Source organism: Neoarius graeffei, chromosome 2 (genome assembly GCF_027579695.1).
Source record: "Neoarius graeffei isolate fNeoGra1 chromosome 2, fNeoGra1.pri, whole genome shotgun sequence".
Classification (NCBI taxonomy): Eukaryota; Metazoa; Chordata; class Actinopteri; order Siluriformes; family Ariidae; genus Neoarius; species Neoarius graeffei.
Genome location: NC_083570.1, coordinates 12,852,396 through 12,871,156, shown reverse-complemented (window position 1 = coordinate 12,871,156; position 18,761 = coordinate 12,852,396). Strand labels below are relative to the sequence as shown.

The following is an 18,761-nucleotide window of genomic DNA, read 5'->3' as shown; positions in this document are numbered from 1 at the left end:
ATTTCTTGGCGAATCTTGTTGACTGTGCCGAGGATGGTTGTATTCCGGCTAAGTAGTCGTTTTGCAAGTGACAGTGATGTAAAGAAATTGTCCGTGGTAACATTTCTGCCCTTGTCCAGGAATGGTTCCATCAGCCTCATGACTACACTCTCAGACACTCTCTCCCCATGAGGCCGAGTGGGGTCCTTGCCAAGATATGGGAGGATGTTGCAGACGTATTTGGTTTTCAAGTCACACGCCACCCAAAACTTGATCCCAAACTTGTCTGGTTTAGATGCAATGTACTGTAGGAAACAGCAGCGAGTCTTGGACGGGAAAAGTTGTTCGTCGATGGTGATGTGTCGACCAGGGATGTAGGATGTGATGCAGTTGGTGACAAACAATCCCCATATGTTCGAAATTGCAGCAAACTTATCGGTCTGTGCTCGCTCGCTGCGGGTGTCTCTGTCATCAAAGTGCAGGTGATGCATGATGTTTTGGAAACGCCCTCGGGACATGGTTTCGATGATCTGTGGGCTTCCCAGGTTTTTCGACCAGCAGTCACGCAGTGATGGCACCCTGATGATTCCCCGCATAATGGTGATGGAAATAAATGCCATTAGTTCAGGGAGGCCCATGAACCAATCCACATGCTCCGTTTGCTTTGCATGTTGAACTGTACATTCTTGAATGATACCAAGCATGTCCAGAGTGATGAAACACAGGAAGCTCTGAAGACGACTTGTGATTGACCTCCTGGCCTTAGCTGTTGGCTCTCCATCTGCGTTGTATGGCGATGGCGGGGTGAAATGTGGACCCGTTCCCACCTGTTCTTCATGCCATACTGTGCCGTCTTTCGCAGTCTCTGTCACATCAGTCCCCAGCCGAGCTCTCTTTTTTGGTTGGGGAGCAGTTTCCTCATATGTAGTGTGAAAAAAAATGTAATTATGAGCAATGGGAAAGTCAAATGATATCACAAATGCAAGCATAGAAGCTAATAATAATAATCCCAGAACATCTCAAATAGGTTGGCTAAGGTGCAGACACCTCAGGAGAAGTAGAATCAAACAAAACTGACGGCAGTCCGCACTCAGAAACAAAATGGAGGCTCTATTCACATGGTGCTATATTTTCCAACTTCCTCACTGAAATGAAATGTAAAATAGGAAATAACATGAAATGAAATCTTACCTGAAGACGACTGAGACAGCTCGGAGTCTGAATCCACCTGAAGGTTGATGTCTTCTCCATCCGAGTCGCAAGGGTTTGCTCCATCCAGGATCATTTCCAATGCCTGTTGAATGTTGAATCTCTGCATCTTCGTTCCTTGGAGAGGAGCTTCTTTCACCACAAAATTCTTGAGGGAACTGAAGAGATAGTCCATGTGCACGGAGGTATTTATCCATCAAACAATTGTCTGGTTGCAGTCACATGAGTCGTTATGGTCACATGGGACATTCACATGTTCACATTTTAGAATAGAATGTGTTTTTATTCCTCATTCTCACATTCACACAGAAGCAGCCAACATGACTTCACCACTGAAGTGTGTGAAGTGTGACCCCCTCACCCCACACACTGCCACTAACAGCCTCATTACCATAAAAAAATGAGTGATTAGTGTATTAGGGAAAAGCGGTCGGGCCAAATGGCCCCTATGTGGGTCTTCTAGGTAGACAGAAAAATGCTGGGACTTCTAGTGTTAAAATAAACCCAGGACCTTACTGACACAGCTCAAAACACAAATGAAACCGTAATTGAACTTATAACTGCAAGTTGTGATTTAAAAAAGAAAACACTTTTACCGTCTTTTCCTTGGCCCCATCTCACCATCATCCGATTGCAGGTCTGCTGTAAGGCAGCCTTCCTCAAGCGATCGGGTCAGGTAACGTCTTGCTTTGGCAAAGGTGCCTGAAAGGGAAGGCAGTCTTAATGAAATTGGCTTAATGCAGTATTGAAGTACTGTCATTGGTTTAATGAAGTAGCTATGCAGCTCACCACAGGTTGCCAACACCCTTATTTTTTGATGGAATCGCCATCCTTGTCCCGGGGGGGTGCAGTTCATGGCGGCCTTCACAGCTTTGTTTCCACCAAAGGGTGGCCAGTAGCATCCCACTTCTCCGTCAACATCTACCACCCAGCTGGACGGCACAACTGCTGCACTCCGGTCTTGGAATTCCACAACTTTCCAAATCTGTGCCATCTATAATAAAAAAAATTAAAAAAGTACTCCATGGAAAGGATAGTTAGTGCCTACCATCCAGCTGGAGTACTCCAACTGTCCAGATTCCTTCTAATGCATAAGTAAAGATGTGTTTCTTTGTGTCTGTGTTTTTTTTTTTTGTGGGTTTTTTTTTCTTCCCATATAGGTTTACGAATGGTGACGAAGAGGGATTGCCACAAAGGTCTCTCCATCTGGGAACAACACAAATTTGCCCTGGACAACCTCAAGCCGGTCAACGTTAAGGCAGCTGTCTATGCCAAATACTCTGTAGCAGCCAATGCTTGTGGAGGGGCAAGGATAGTGGAAATATGACTCCCTCCTCTTGAATTTCATGTAAACCACAAAGACAGAGTCACCATGTTTAATTATGTTTTTCACCATTACGATTTCATTTTTGAATCACTAGGCAATCATCGCCCTGCTTTGAAGAAAAACAGAAATCATTGAAATGCACTTTTTTAAATTGCTGGCCAGAACTTAAGTGTTGGGGTAATGGGCCCTCCTGGTGTGGGTGTAACAACTGTGGTTGTGTAGGTGGTGGTGGAAATAAACAAACTGGCTCCTCTGAAAGGCGTTTGACAACCTGTTGTAAAGGTTGAGATGGCTTGTGTAGCATTTTTTTTAGTTTACCCAAATAATTCTCGTAAGGAAAGGATGAGATGTTGTCTAGGGAACCATACTGGCGGTACTCATGTGTCAGATGTATTGTTTGATGTACACTAAACACAATCTCGTCTTTACCATACACCTCTCTAAAATGCTTTACAAAAGCCATTAACAATTTTTCGGAAAAACAAACCATACTTTCAGAAATGTTTGGTGTGAGTAGCAAAAACATGGCCACAGAAAACAACATGAACTTTTCATAGAGATCTTGTGGAAGAATGTCCCTCAGAACTAATGGCCCACTGTAAATCATAAATTGGCGCAGCTCTGCCGCTTTCCACCTATCAATTTCGGCGAGTTCACGGGGTTTCCGTGCAAATTCAGCTGGAGTATAGGGACGAAGCTATATTAACTTTTCAGAGATGGCTTTAGTGGCTCTTGTAGGCTGCCTTGTAGAGTTTTTCCCCCTCATCCAAAAATGTATCAACTTTTTCATAACACCAAGGCAACATAAATGCATATAATCTATTGGGAAGGCAGACACCATTTTCACCAGACCCGTCAGAGGACTTCTGTTGATGTGGTGGTCCTCTTCTACCATATTTTCAAACTCCTCGTCTGACCTTAGCCTAACATCAGTCTCAGGATACGTCATTTTTTTCTGCCAAATACCAGTCTGAAGGCATTTATCGCATCCGGAGTACCCATTATGGCATTTAATTTGTTTTACAAATGCTCGAGCAGGAGCATCACAAATGAAGGATGAAATGGCCACCCTCAGCTTTCTACCTCCAAATGTTACCCCATTGCAAAGCAGATCAGAGAGGTCTTTAACAAACTGCGTCAGATAATCAAACACATTGGAGGGTTTTCCAGGGCCACAAAAGATGCCAACTAAAAACGGTGTTCTGGTGTAATCGCAATCAATCAGTGCCAAAATAGGCCAAAACTGAAGCCTGGTGCTTTTGAAAATAGGGAGACCATCGATGTTAAATTGAACTCTTATTGTTTGAATAACATCTGGTAAATGAATAAATTAGACTTGCATTTCTCACCTGTTTTTCACTTCTGTATGCTTTAATTGAGACGGTGTCGTGGCTTTTGTGTTCATCCATCATACACAGACAACAGATGAAGCTTTGGTCAGTACGACAGTAGAGCTTCAACACTTCATCATGCTCAGAGCAGATCATCTCTTGGAGATTTCCAGAAGCTTCGATTAACTTGTGCTTTTTCCAGGAAGGAACTTCATAGTGAGGTTTCAGATGAGTTTCACAAAAGGAGGCCAGACACATCAGGCAGGACTTGACGGCTTTGTGTTTTCTCCCGGTGCAGAAATCACACTCCACATCTCCAGGTCCAGCGTAACAGTGAGCAGGAGAAGCAGCTTGGACTTCAGCCTTCTTCTTCAGTTTCTCCACCACTTCATCCAGCATGTTGTTTCTGCGTAGAACAGGTGTGAAAGTGTCTCTGCACTGAGGACAGCGATAAACTCCGCTCTTATCATCCTGATCCCAGCAGTCATTAATGCACACCTTACAGAAACTGTGACCACAGTGGATCGTCACTGGATCCTTCAGTAGATCCAGACACACTGAACAGAGGAACTGGTCCTGATCTATTGAAATACTGGCTTCGGCCATTTTCTTGAACTCACACAATGAGAGAAAGAGAGACTGAGCTTTGTTTTCTCTGAAATGAGGAGCTACTGCCTGCACGTGTGAGAGAGAGAGAGAAAGGGAGGGGAAAAGAATGAGGGAGAGAAGGAGGAGGAGTCCAGGGATCATGTGTGATTGGTGGTTTCCTTCATGACGTGAGTTATGTTGTGGAAATCTACAAGGGACCCACCCCTAGACCCGCCCCAAAACAAAATGGCGGCTCCTGTTCATATCATTTTAAAAGGACGTTTGCTTGAACGCAGACTTCTGATTGGCTGCCCAGTGGAGGCTTCTCATTGGCTTCTGCTGAATTTGAAATTAAACTGACTCGCTTGTATTTGCCACCATGTGACATCTTACGGTTTTAACTACACAGTGGTATTTCTGTGTTTAACACGCTACGCACTTTTACAATGATAGCAATCAGTGGTGAAGAAACACAAGATGGCAAACACAATGCTATACAGTGACCTGAATGTCATCTTGGATATGAATGTAATGGCAGTATTTGGGCTTTCAGTGATTTCTCTGAACTGTTCTTTTTCTGTGGCAGAATAATTGTATAGTACACATCTTAAAAACAACAACAACAAAAAACAATTTCTTTGGGTTTTCTGAAATCAACAGGGCCAAAAATATACAACCTCAATTCCAAAAAAGTTGGGACAAAGTACAGATTGTAAATACAAACGGAATGCAATAATTTACAAATCTCAAAAACTGATATTGTATTCACAGTAGAACATAGACAACATATCAAATGTCGAAAGTGAGACATTTTGAAATTTCATGCCAAATATTGGCTCATTTGAAATTTCATGACAGCAACGCATCTCAAAACAGTTGGTATTGTATAAAAGAATTTGAGCACTGAGTGATATCCAGGATACACACTGAAATCTAAACTTTAGTGTTGTGACGTTCGTGAACGAACCGATTCTTTTGAACGGCTCCTACGCATGAACGATGAGAACCGAGTCTCGAGCTGGGGGAGCCGTTCTTTCTGTCATTCTTTTTCTGTACTGTCTGTGTTTCAGATGAAAAAGCTCCTCCTTTACTCCTCCTCCCTTCACTGAGTTAGGGAAAGGTTACGGTGAGGCACGGTGGTGCCTATTTGTCTGATATGCAAATGTAGCCATCAGACAAATATGTGAAATCGGGGAGTGGGAGGTGGTCGTCAGAGTTTTTATTTATTCAAGTTTTCTCTGTTTGCCTAATAGTTCAAATTGTTTTGTATATAGTTTATAATGTTGTTGTGTGATATTAATGATAATATTTTGGGAAAACTACTTTGCACGGACGTACATTTAATTTATTCTATCGTCATTTTGTTTGTTCTATTTTTGTGTATTTTATTTATTTATCTGTTTATCTAGTATCTATTTTTCTAATAATAATATATTTTTTGCGTTAATAGTTTGGTTTTTCCTATTAAAATAATCTTGTGTTCTTGTTATAACTTTAGCTATTTATCTGACTGTTTAGTTGTATCTATTTTTGTTACAATTTCAATATTTTTAATATAGAAAGTTTGTTTTTTTCTATTAAAATGTTCTTGTGTGATAACTAGTTCTTGTGTTTATATTTATTGTAGTTGTATCTATTTTGTATCTCAGACTTAAAGGATATGGGACATGAAACATAAATGCACGCTATATCAGTTTCTTTCCATTAAAAATATGAATTAATTGCATCAACAAATACAAAATCATCTATTAAATTCAGCAAAATCGTTATATTCGTGATGATTATATGGCATTTCTGCTCGACTTCCGATATGCATTTTCTACAACCGGAAGAGCCGCTGTCACGTGATCATACGTCACAAAAACTTTCGGGCACAGCACAAGCGGGTAGATGAATGGAGAAGTGGATGACAAGAAAATTGTTTTTATAGTCTTTAAAGTACATTGGACATCATACATTGGACATCATGGTGTATTGTGCTGCTTATGGCTGCAATAATTCCAATGAGAAATGCCCTGGAGTAAGTTTTTTTGCATTCCCCAAGGACCCGAAGCTGAGGAAAGTGTGGGCTCACTACTGCCGTAGAAAAAACTTTGCACCTACTGTTTCCCACAAACTGTGTTCGGACCATTTCACAGAGGATTCTTTCAAATTTAATACTCAGGTACTGAACGAAATTAATTGCCAAGCCAAATTTACCTTCACTCGGAGTTGTACCATTATTTTTTAGAGAGGGCGGATGAACCAGGGCATTCGCCCGCCTGGCCGTGCCCGACGAGGCGCGCTCTTGGCCGGCTTGGGAGGCAGACGGCAGCCCCTCCTGGAAGTGTGGTTTTACCATGGGCCTCATGCGGAAAAATGCCGAGGTGCATTCGCTAAGCGACTGAAAGCCGAGGTAAGGATTAGTATTATAATTTTGGGTGTATCAATTATTGATTATCATAATTCTGACTCATTTCGCCATTTTGAATGTTTTCATCTCGGACTCTGGAAGCATTGTATCTCAATCAATCTTGAAAAATATCAGCAAAAAAAAAAAGCTTGCAACGGACTTTAGCTAGATCTATGATGAACTTTCAATGTATGATACAAAAATAATACTTCTTTCAACAGATCATTAGCCTTTGAGCAGAATTGTTTTTAACTTACCAGGAAGTGTTATCGAGCCGACCGCTTTCAGTTTCATGGGGATTGAATGAACCCTCACTCTCAGAATCATCTGATCCGTCAGAGTAAATACAAGATCCATGTTCATGTGAATTTCCAGCTATCGGTTCGAATTGATAAGGTCTAACTTCACATCTCTGTGAAACATCGGGAATATCACTGTCGATGGTGTCCATTTCGGTAACCTGTTTACATTAGATTCCCAAGCGCTGGCTCCTTGGAAAGTTTTTGTTACGTCACGGGTCACGTGACCACCTAGCTCATTAAGGAATCCTTGTTTTACGCTGATGTATAAAAAAAAACTTGAATAATGTGATGATTTTCACATTTTTGACGCCCTGCAGTGATTTAGATGGCATTTCTTATGTCCTTTATACATAATTATGCCCAGAAAAAAATCCATGTCCCATATCCTTTAAATATTTTTGTAAAACAAGTGTTTTTCTATAAAATATTCTTGCGTTCTTGATAACTATGTTCTTGAGTGGGTTCTTTTTTTTTTTTTACAGAAAAGCCGTTCTGTGGACATTCATTGAAGCCCTCATTGTTTTTTAATGGTTATTTATGAGCGTTTAGGGGTTACAATAATGTAAGTCTAGGTTGCTTTACATAAAAGGGATGTCCAGAAATATTGATGTCACTGTCTAAGCAGAGGGATCTGGCTTCTTTAGACGCTGTCTGCTTAAAACTGAATAAATATTTAAAAAGAACCAAATGAGCCAGTCTTTTGAACGGGTCTTTTCAAAGAACGGATCACAAAGATGCGGATCCCATCAAAGAGCCATAAATCCCATCTCTACAACTTCCACCAGTCATTTTTAAACTCTGTCCCACTACAAGGGACCCACCCCTAGAAGCGCCCCAAAACAAAATGGCGGCTCCTGTTCATATCATTTTAAAAGGACGTTTGCTTGAACACAGACTTCTGATTGGCTGCCCAGTGGAGGCTTCTCATTGGCTAAAGCACAACTTCTGCTGAATTTGAAATTAAACTGACTCGCTTGTATTTCCCACCATATGACATCTTACAGTGTTAATTACACAATGGCATTTCTGTGTTTAACACGCTATGCACTTTTACAATGATAGCAATCAGTGGTGAAGAAACACAAGATGATTCCACTGTGGGTGGTAAAAGAGAGCAACTGGACTTGCTTGAAGATTCTTGAAAACGTTTCACCTCTCATCCGAAAGGCTTCTTCAGTTCTGTCTGACTAGTAGGGAGTATCAGGTAGAGTAGAGTGGGGGGAAAAAGCCCCCCTTAAGGAAAATTCAGTTTTTCTCCAAGTTGAAATGAACCATGTGTTTAGTTTTATCATAGTTTTTGACAACAGTGACATGAACAATAATGCCACCTAAAGTTTGCCTAAAGTTAATACTTAATTTTTTTTTTAACAAAAACAAACATTGTGCCAAGGGGGCCTTTTACCCCCCCAGTGGGGTAAAAGGCCCCCTGAGGTGGGGCAATAGGCCCCTTCACTCAAAAAAAGCTGTTTGGATAGCAAAAGTGTTTACTTAAGCCTATAATGTGAAAGAAACAAGAAAATATCCCTGAATTAATGAATAGATGCATTATTTTATTATATTTCGCATTTTAATTTCAATATAATTTTGTGTGGATTGAACATGAATTAACCAAAAACAAGTGCATCAATAAATAATGCTAATATTAATATTTTTTTAATATTAAGTTCAAATTACTTGCTTTACTCAATCAGGTAAGCGAGATGTTATTAAAAACTATGTATCTGCTATTCAGAAATGTATGAAATACAGTAATTATGATAAAAGGAAACGATGCCCCCTAGGGGCCATTTACCCCGCCATTAAGGGGGCATTTTACCCCACAGACTACACTTTTACAAAAAAGGGTCTTACTTTCAAAATGTGATTCAACTTTTTATACCTAATGTATTTTTTTAACGTTCTGACTTGTCTACTCATACCACATACACAGCTGTGATATCTGACGAAATAGCAGCTATCTAAATACAGTTTTACTGATATCTGAAAATTATATCACTTACCATGAAATTTGATCTCTCTCCCCTGCGTTGCTGATATGCGATCCACAGTGGATATTTGTATATCCCCGTTGTCAAGCCAGTCCATATCAACAATAGAAATGTAACTTTGCGCCATCTGGTGGTTATTTTGGGTAAAACAGGCCGGGGGCGTATTACCCCACGGGGGCTTTTTCCCCCACTCTACTTTATTTATCCTCTCATGGATGAAAAGCTCATCTAAGGTGTCATTGAGGCCCTGTTTACATTATTTTGAATCAGCGGATCATCAGATTAACGTTTTTAAAACGATTCGCGTGCACACAGCAATGCCAATACACGATTCGCGTGCACACAGCAATGCCAATCCACTAATACGCTAATCACATGACTAATTAGATGGCACGTCACATGATCCCAGTGCATATCGGGCATGCGCAAGTCACTTACCACTTGGAAGTGGAAGGATGGCAAGCGAACACCTTCTCCAGCAGATAAACACACTTGGCTGTGATGTTCATGTTCTCACTGAGTTTAAGCGCCTGAAGGAGGTTGAAATGTGTAAATAAACCTCAGTGCGGCTCAGCGCTTCCTCCTGCGCTCCAAATCACTCCGCCCTGAACAGCGAGTGCCCTCTGGAGGGTGCGCACTCCGGCCCTGCACAGCTCACAGAGCGCGCGAGTGAAGCGCACGAGCAGTGATTCGGGACTGAGCCGCTGTGTGTGTGATCCCAACGCCAGCGAATCAGGAAGGTGGATGTCACAGTGACGTTGTCCAATGACGACGTCAGCTAGAGCTCAGCACAGCGTATCCGCGTATCCTCAATGTTTACACAGCAACAGTTCAAATACGAACTGGGTTGAATACGTCGGCCCTAACGGATTCCCGTTTCCCGGCATTTCCCGGCGTTTTAATGTGAACGGACAGTGCATCCGCGAAGAAAACGAGACAGATACGGTCTAATGTAAACTTGGCCTGAGTCATCCTGTTGGTGTGGGTCACTGGGGGCTGAATGTGAATGGCCTTGAGAGTCGTTAGGGTGATCAATGGATTGCCCATTAAGGTGATCAATGGAATGCTGATTCTCTCTGTCCTCCTGTATGCCACTGAAAACAACTGGATTTTGGTGTGCATTCAGTTGTCTCGGAAGTGTGCCAAGGACTGCATTGTAGGTGGCTGATAAATGATGTCTTAGACCCCCACCTCTGTTCAGTGATGGCCGTTCCAGGTTGACAAAAATGGCTTCTTTAACTCCTCGCTCATACCAACGATCCTCTCTGGCTAAAATGCGTATGTTGCAATCCTGAAATGAGTGTCCTTTGTTGTGAAGATGAAGGTATAGACAGCATGAAGATAGATCTTTGTTGTTAAGATGAAGATAGACGGTTTTCACACCTTCCCAGACCTCCCTCATGCTGTTCTCCTTCAGCTTCTGCTCCATCTTTCTCCTGTAGCTGTCCTTAGCTTCCCTCACGCAGCGTTTCACGCAGCTGCTGTGCTGCTTTCATCACCTCCCTATTCCTGCTCCTGAAGGTGGCCTTCTTCTTGTTGAGGACAGCTTTGACTTCCTGTGTTACCCGTGGCTTTTTATTAGGGTAACACCGTACAGTCTTTGCTGGGGAGACCATGTCTGCACAGAAGTTGAGGTAATCTGTCAGACAGTGTGTCAGCCCCTCTATGTCCTTACAGTGTCGGCTAAGCAGCACATCCCAGTCCGTGGTGTCATAACAGTCTCTGATGGCATCTTCCATTTCAGGGGACCACCTCCTGATGGAGCTAGTTGTTGCAGGCTGTCTTTGGACCAGGGGGATGTACTTCGGCCATAGACAAACCAGGTTGTGGTCAGACTTCCCTAGTGGGGAAGCAGCCAAAGTAGAGTCCAAAGTAGCATGATTAAAGTCCCCATAAATGATCATAAATGCCGCAGGGTGCTGTGTCTGCAGCCTTGCTGTGATAGAGTGAATCCTCTCACATGCAGCGGCTGCGTCTGTCCTCGGAGGGATGTAAACACAGATGGTGATCACGTGACTGAACTCCCTCGGCAGATAATATGGCCGCAGGCTAACGGCTAGCAGCTCCAAGTCCGGGCAACATAAAACTGTCTTTACGGAGATATGTCCGCGGTTACACCAGCGGTTGTTCACGTAGATGATGAGTCCCCCACCTTTGCTTTTCCCGCATACTTTAGTGTCTCTGTCGGCTCTCACAGCAGTGAATCCACGCAGGTCCACGTTACCATCCAGTACAAGGTGGGTTAGCCATGTCTCCATAAAAATAAACAAGCTGCTCTCACAGTAAGTCCGCTGGTTGTTCAGTGTGGATAGCTTGTCAACCTTGTTCGGCAGCAAGTTCACATTCCCCGTTATAATGGAGGGAATAGATGGTTTGCAGTGCCACTGGTTGTCTGCTAGTCTAGCCTTTAGCTTAGCCCCAGCATTGCAGCCCCTGGGTCTCCTCCTCAGCTCCGCCGGGATGTGGTGTCGTATCCCGGCCTGCCCCATTGTTTTCAGGGCCAGCAGCTCCTCTCTCGAATAAGCAAGAAGACTGGCTCCTGGTTGCATGTTAAAGTTAAAAATATCCATGGAATATGAAGAAAAACACACTGTCTTCATAAGAAGAGCAGAAAAGTAAAAAAATGGAAAAAAAAGAGGTTTAAAGAACTAAAAACTACAGAGCTACTGGAGAGGCAGCCGTCTTCCACAGCACCAGAGCATGTAAAACAGTAAAACAGCCCCAGAGCATGATGATCCTGCCACCACCACCAGCTGGTACAGTGTCCCTCTGTATATGGTGGCCACTGTGGCCAAACATCTCAATTTTTGTCTCATCTGACTCAGCTTTCCTCCAGAAGGCTTTTTCTTTGCCCATCTGGTCAGCTTCAAACTTTAGTTAAGCTTGAAGATGTCAATTTTGGAGCAGAGGGTTATTTCTTGGATAGCAGCCTCTTAGTCCATGGTGATATAAAACTCACTGAACTGTAGACAGTGATCCATCAGCTTCCAGTTCATTGCAGGACTGTGCCATGGTAGTTCCTGGGTTTTTCCTGACCATCGGAACCAATTTCCTTTCAGCTGAGGGTGACAGTTTGGGTTTTCTTGAAGTACAGTGGATTGGCAAAGGGACTACACCTCCCAGTAACTTACCTACAATTGTTTGAACTGATCTTGGGATCTGCAGTTGTTTAGAAATGTCTCTAAGAGACATTCCGGAGTTGTGTACATCTGTGATCCTCTTTCTCAGATCTGCACTGAGCTCCTTGGACTTTCCCATTTTACTGTGTGTTGGTCAGTTCAATGAGTGCTGTAAACAAACCGTTTTTATGAAGGCACAGAGAAGCTACCAGCTGTAGTCAATCATGATCACTAACAGGCAGGCGCGGTATTAAGGGGTGGCAAAAGGTGACAGTTGCCACTGTAAAAGTATTTCTTGCCACCACAGTTGCCCCCCATTTTAAAAAGAATTATTTACTAAAACACATTTTTGAAATTCAATTATCTATCTACAGAGATACTCCCTAGTAACACAGAACATTAATGTACCCTTAGCCTATGGTTCTCTAAAGGTTTGTTAGAACGTAACCAACAAACATTTAGAGAACGTTTCCTCATGGTTATGCAGAAACCTAATGAAGCCAAACGTCCCCGAAACGTTGAGGTAACTAACCAACTGAAACGTCATCATTTGGTTACACTATAACCTCCACACAACATTATGTTTGGTTGTTTTTTTTTGTTTTGTTCTGAGAACTATACTATACAGCTGCTTTCCTGACGCTGGCTAAATTATCTTTTAATCTTTTATTTCAACCTCTTTTGTACTTGTAGCCTATTTTTTTTGCCATAGTAAACTGTCACATAACTTTCCTTTTGTCATGCATTGTTATGTCATGCCATTTTGGTTTTGTCTTGGAATCCAACCCTCACACATTGAAAACATACACCATATGGTCAACAGAAATGTGTGCATACTGTAATTGGTAGGCCAGATAAATAGGCTAGTCTATGTTGAGTTGTGAGATATGTTGCAAGGAAATTTTCACAAAAATAGGCGACAAACCCATGTACATTCCTGAGTAATGTGTTTTGACTGTCTAAAGCAGTGGTTGCCAACCTTTTTTGGCCTGGGACCCCATTTTTACATCACCAATTTCTCATGACCCCATACACATTTTTTAGATTTTATAGAGATTGCACAGTGTCACATATTCTATATTTTGATCAGCAGCCTATAGCCTTCAGTTATGTGGATGTTTTCTTTTCAAAGCGGATATATAGCATTTTATTTGTAATATATAACGTAATTAGTTGAACATTTTTATTTTCAGTATTTTTCTTCTATTGGTTATTTCAGGCGCCTCCAACTCAATTCCAGGAGACCCCATTAAGAACGAAAGAAAGGAAGCATTTTGAGTGTTAAATGTAAAAGATATTTTACTGGGCAAGAAGGGAATGGTGAAAGCAAAATGGACAGGTTAAATGTTTTTCTAGTTAGTGCAATGTCGGTAGAGTGTGGCTGGTTTGCAGAAATAAACTTGTAGGCTAAATTTGTTTGGATTGTAAGTGGTGATGTTTTTTGTGGAATTCAAGTGATCTGTAATGAGCAGGCTGCAGCCAAGATATCATATGAAGAGGGTGAACATGGTTTGGCAATGGGTCGTTGTGACTTGGTGCACAGTCTTTTGTGTGGTGCAAATTGGCTCCTGATAATATGGCAGAGCAGCAACAAAAGTTTGACCCTTAAGTTGTGGTCACACATTTTGCCCTCAAAACATGCTGCATTACAATAATGCCTACATTTTCTCATGCACATACTTCTGGTACATTATCCCTATTGTTGCCCCAACTACATTTTCTCATGCACATACTTCTGGTACATTATCCCTATTGTTGCCCCAACTACATTTTCTCATGCACATACTTCTGGTTCATTATCCCTATTGTTGCCCCAACTACATTTTCTCATGCACATACTTCTGATACATTATCCCTATTGTTGCCCCAACTACATTTTCTCATGCACATACTTCTGATACATTATCCCTATTGTTGCCCCAACTACATTTTCTCATGCACATACTTCTGGTACATTATCCCTATTGTTGCCCCAACTCACTCACACCCAGCTCCATTGATCAACATATGTTCCATTGATCAACTTATTTGTACTTTGTCCCAACAACAACCAAATCCACCCTGTACCACTAACAAAATCTGCTGCAATACAAAAATCCACTTCTCTTCTCCTCTTATTTCTAAAAATAAAAGTCCAGCTAGGTAGCTTCGATGCATCATCATCATCCTGCACATTACCCAGAATTCTCTGTGCTTTCAAACAGCTCTAAGGCAAATTAACAAAATGGCGGACTTAATGGATGCTACGATAGCCCTTTTATTTAGCTATTTGAAAATTTCACCGAGTCTCCTTGTTGGATTTAGAACTACCAGCGCCAGTGTACGTTATCTGGATTTACAGTACGTGCGATCAGGTAATGTGTTATTTTATTCTGGTTGTTTGAGTTCTATGATGCAATGTATGTTTCACTATTCACCTAGCAGTTAGCTGCTATGCGTGCAACCATCTCCATCTCCGGTCACCGGCTACATTATACGAAGTGAATCGTTGTTGGTATCTCTAAAACACGTCTTTTCCAGTCTCCCATCTGACAAAGAACTCGTACATAATTCTTTCACCTTTGTTGTGATTTAGCACGCTCTTGATATAATGCTATGTAGCATACCTTAGCATGGCTAACGCCATAGCCCCGAGGTTACGCATGATTACCCCATATCGCTATATATGTCGTGTAGGTGACGGTGTTCTCTGTTAAAATGTCTGTGTATTTGTGCCTCAGAACGGCGGCATAACAGCAGTACGGATTTCCCCATGTTTTATTTGATGAAATATGTTGGTGGATAAAACCTCAAGTGAGGGCCTACTTTTGTAGGCTGCAAAGATCAGCAACACGTTTAATGCAGTACTCTGTTAGCCTAGTTCAGAGGTTGCACAGAAAACAGAAAACGTAACGTAACTTTTACTGTCTGTCGAAAAACAACACTTTGTTGGTGTGCAGGGTTGTCATAAAAGTTAATCATCATGTATTAAATCCAATGCATAAGGGAATCTGAACTACCGTATAAAATAAGTTATCTCTCCGTTGACTTCCATACATTATAATTTTTTTTTTGTTCCCATGGGGTCTACAGGAAGAAACGAGACCTAGCCACTGTAAGTTGTTGATTGGTCAGGTTGCCTGACGCAATGGCATGTGACGCAAAACGAACACTCCTCATTGGCTGGACAGATGGATAAGAGGACGTAGGTGCGTGTAGTAAAGTCACTACCCGGAACTTGGATTGTTGAAGTTGGATTTGGAAGCAAACGTCTCTGTTGGAAGGACTGAAGCCTACATTCTATTCAAGTACTCTACTTTCGAAAAGGTAATTTGTGATTTCGTTCTGGTTGTGGTTATACCTTAAAGGAGAATTCCATCTGTTTTGCAAATATGTCTCAAACGTTTGTGGTCAAGGAAAGTTGGCAGTAGCACAAACCGCGAGAAAAATCCATCCAGTCTAAAAAAAAAAGTTAAGCATATAGCTGCTACGCGGATTTCAATTGAAACGGTGGCTACGGGGCAGCCTTTCAACGTTCGTATATTCACATAACTTGTTTCAAAATGGTTTTCATGGGATTGCCCGTGGTGTGTGGACCCTGATGTTTGAAAACATTGCACATTTACTGCATTAGCTAGCACATAGGTGTATAAATTTTGAACTTTTCGAGCCAGCACATACCTTTGTTGCCTTCCGGATTCCCCAGAAGTCAGCGCTGAGCGCATCAAATGCTTCACTGGTGCTCAGCGCTGACTTCAGGGGAATCAAAAGTTCAAAATTTTATTTGCAAAACAGCTGGAATTCTCCTTTAAAGGATATGTGCAGTATTTTGAACATGAAGCTCCTTTCTGAGTTCTTTGCAATGTAATAGAGTGGTCCTCACTGATTTTATGTTTGCTGCTGTCTCAGTTATTTGGCAAATTTGGGGTAAGTCTCAGCCTGCTTCAGAATGGCAAGATATGGGCTTATGCACATATCTTTTAATGTAATTTTGAGTCCCATGTTGCAATGTCCATGGAAAGCGTTGTAACAGTTGTATCTTTTTTTTTTTTTTAGCAACGCTTCACTCTGCAATGTTTTTGGATTTTGATAAAGTTAAGTCATTCATTGAATGATGAACGTGTTTTTAGTATCATCAATTGACTTGTGGCATTACTGTGTACTGTACCAATGTGCTGTTAATGTGTTAGCCATTTAGTTTTGTCATTGCAGTCACATTGTATTTCCCCACAATGAGTGAAAAGCAATTGGCCAGACAAGCCTACACATATGCCGCTTTTCCACTACCAACGCGGCTGAGCCGTGCCGTGCTGAGTCGGGCTGAGTCGAGCTGAGTGGGGCTGTTGGAGTTGCATTTCGACTACAACCACGCTGAACTGTGCTGGCTGGAAGTGGGTGGACACATTGGGTGGAGTTAGCGAAAGTGGGTGGACGTCAGGTGATGTCGTTAGGCGGCGCAAACAGTGACATCAGTGAGCTTTTAAGCGGTAGTCTCACAACCCGGAGAGTAAACAATAAACATGGAGGACATGGAGTCGTTAGTGTTGCTGGTCTTGGTGCTGTGGCTTGTTGTCACCGACAACGCCAACAGATACTGGCAAGAGCGTATAGATGAGGCGAGGCGCATAAGGCTTCATAATTCTCGTAATTCGTAATTCTCCTTCTTCTGGGTTTACGGTGTTTACAGATCCCAGCGTGCTCGCGGGGCGTGTGAGGACACTCCTCCTCACCAATCAGCACGCAGGGGAGTGTCTGCTCACGCCTCACTCAGCTCGGTTTGGCTCGCTTCAGCCCCACTCCAAAACGGTGCGAGTTTTGGGGGCTAAGCAGGGCTGAAGCGAGCTGAGTCGTGCTGTTTTTGGATAGTCGAAATGCGAGCCATGTCGGGCTGAAGTGAGCTGAAGCGAGCTGAAGTGAGCTAAAAAAGGGTAGTGAAAAAGGGCCAAAAGAGATGGAAGAGGGTGTGGCGAGAGGTGGAAGCGGTGCGAAAGGCTTTGAGAGCAGAAATGCAAGAGGAGAAGGATGCACTAGACGCTGCACAGGCAGAGCAGGCTATGCAAGAAGCGGCCAGGCTTCATCAACATCAGCAGCAACTGCAAGAACAATCTGTACTACTGGCAGAGGAGAATGAAGAAGAGCCAGAGTGCATGGCAGTACCAACAAGCAGTAGTGTTGGTACTGCGTTTGCATCAGATGCGCTGTGGAGCACACCCATGAATGTGGAGGATAGCAGTGACACCAGTGACTCTCTTACATTGAGGAAAACGACCCACAAAGCTCACTAAAGGACTTTTTACAACACTGGCCTTAAAACACCAGATTACACACTCTGCACTTGACGACCTTCTTGTAGGATTAAAAGCCAATGGACACACAGAGTTGCCTTCAACAGCAAGAACCCTTCTCTCAACCCCAAGAGACATCAGGTCAACTCCGGTATCAGGAATGGAGTATGTTCACTTTGGTTTAAGGAGAGCTATTGAAGCACAACTAAACCACTACCCACAAGAGGTTCTGAAAAAAATAACCACCCTGGAGTTGTCTCTGAACATTGATGGTGTTCCACTGTTCAAAAACAGCAAGACCACTCTGTGGCCTGTCTTGTGTGCCATCCATCTGAGTCCAACTCATGTTTTCCCTGTCACCTTAACATCTGGTCCTGCTAAACCTAATGATTTGGAGTTTCTCAACGATGTGGTTGCAGAAATGAAGGATCTGCTTGAAAACGGAATTCAAGGGAAGATGGTTGTCATGCGCTGTATTGTATGTGATGCGCCTGCCAAGGCAATGGTCAAAGCAACAAAACTGTGCACAGGATACTATGGATGTGACAAATGTGTACAGAAAGGGACATGGGAAGACGGCCGTGTAACATACCCTGATGTCCAAAGCACCCTGCGAACCAATGACCTGTTCAGAAGAGAGATGGCTGTCAAGGAAACTGAGGGCTATACAGTGTCCCCATTCCTGCAACTTCCCATTGATATGATCAAAATGTTTCCCATTGATTACATGCACCAAGCTTGTTTAGGTGTCATGAGGAAACTGTTGGTGGAATGGGCGAGGGGAAGCAGGAAGGTGAGACTGTCGACTACACAGCTCCAAGAGGTCAGCAGAAGACTGTGTGGTTTGAGAGAATATATACCAAGTTGCTTTACCAGAAAGCCCAGGAGCTTGGAAGAAGTCGACCGCTGGAAAGCTACAGAGCTGCACCAGTTTGCCCTGTATACAGGAAAAGTAGTGCTCAAGGGCATTCTGTCCAGGCCACTGTACAGGCATTTCATGGCTTTCAGTGTGGTACTGAACATTTTGGTTTCTCCCAACCTAGCCGGCAAGTATGCAGACTACAGCAGAAACCTGATGGTGTATTTTGTGTCACAGACTGCAGAGCTGTATGGCAGACACTTCATGGTGTATAATGTGCACAGCATGCTCCATTTAACAGATGAAGCAGAGACCTTTGGATGCCTTGATGCATGCAGCGCCTTCCGGTTTGAAAACTACTTGGGCAAGCTGAAACGTCTGGTCCGATAAGGGAATAGACCAC

At 42.7% G+C, this 18,761-nt stretch overlaps 1 pseudogene; it reads right to left on the bottom strand.

Annotated features, from left to right (window-relative positions):
• The window catches only part of LOC132868821 (tripartite motif-containing protein 16-like), a 54,526-nt pseudogene extending 49,988 nt beyond the window's left edge, over positions 1 to 4,538 (bottom strand).
• Between the last annotated feature and the right edge of the window lie 14,223 nt (positions 4,539 to 18,761).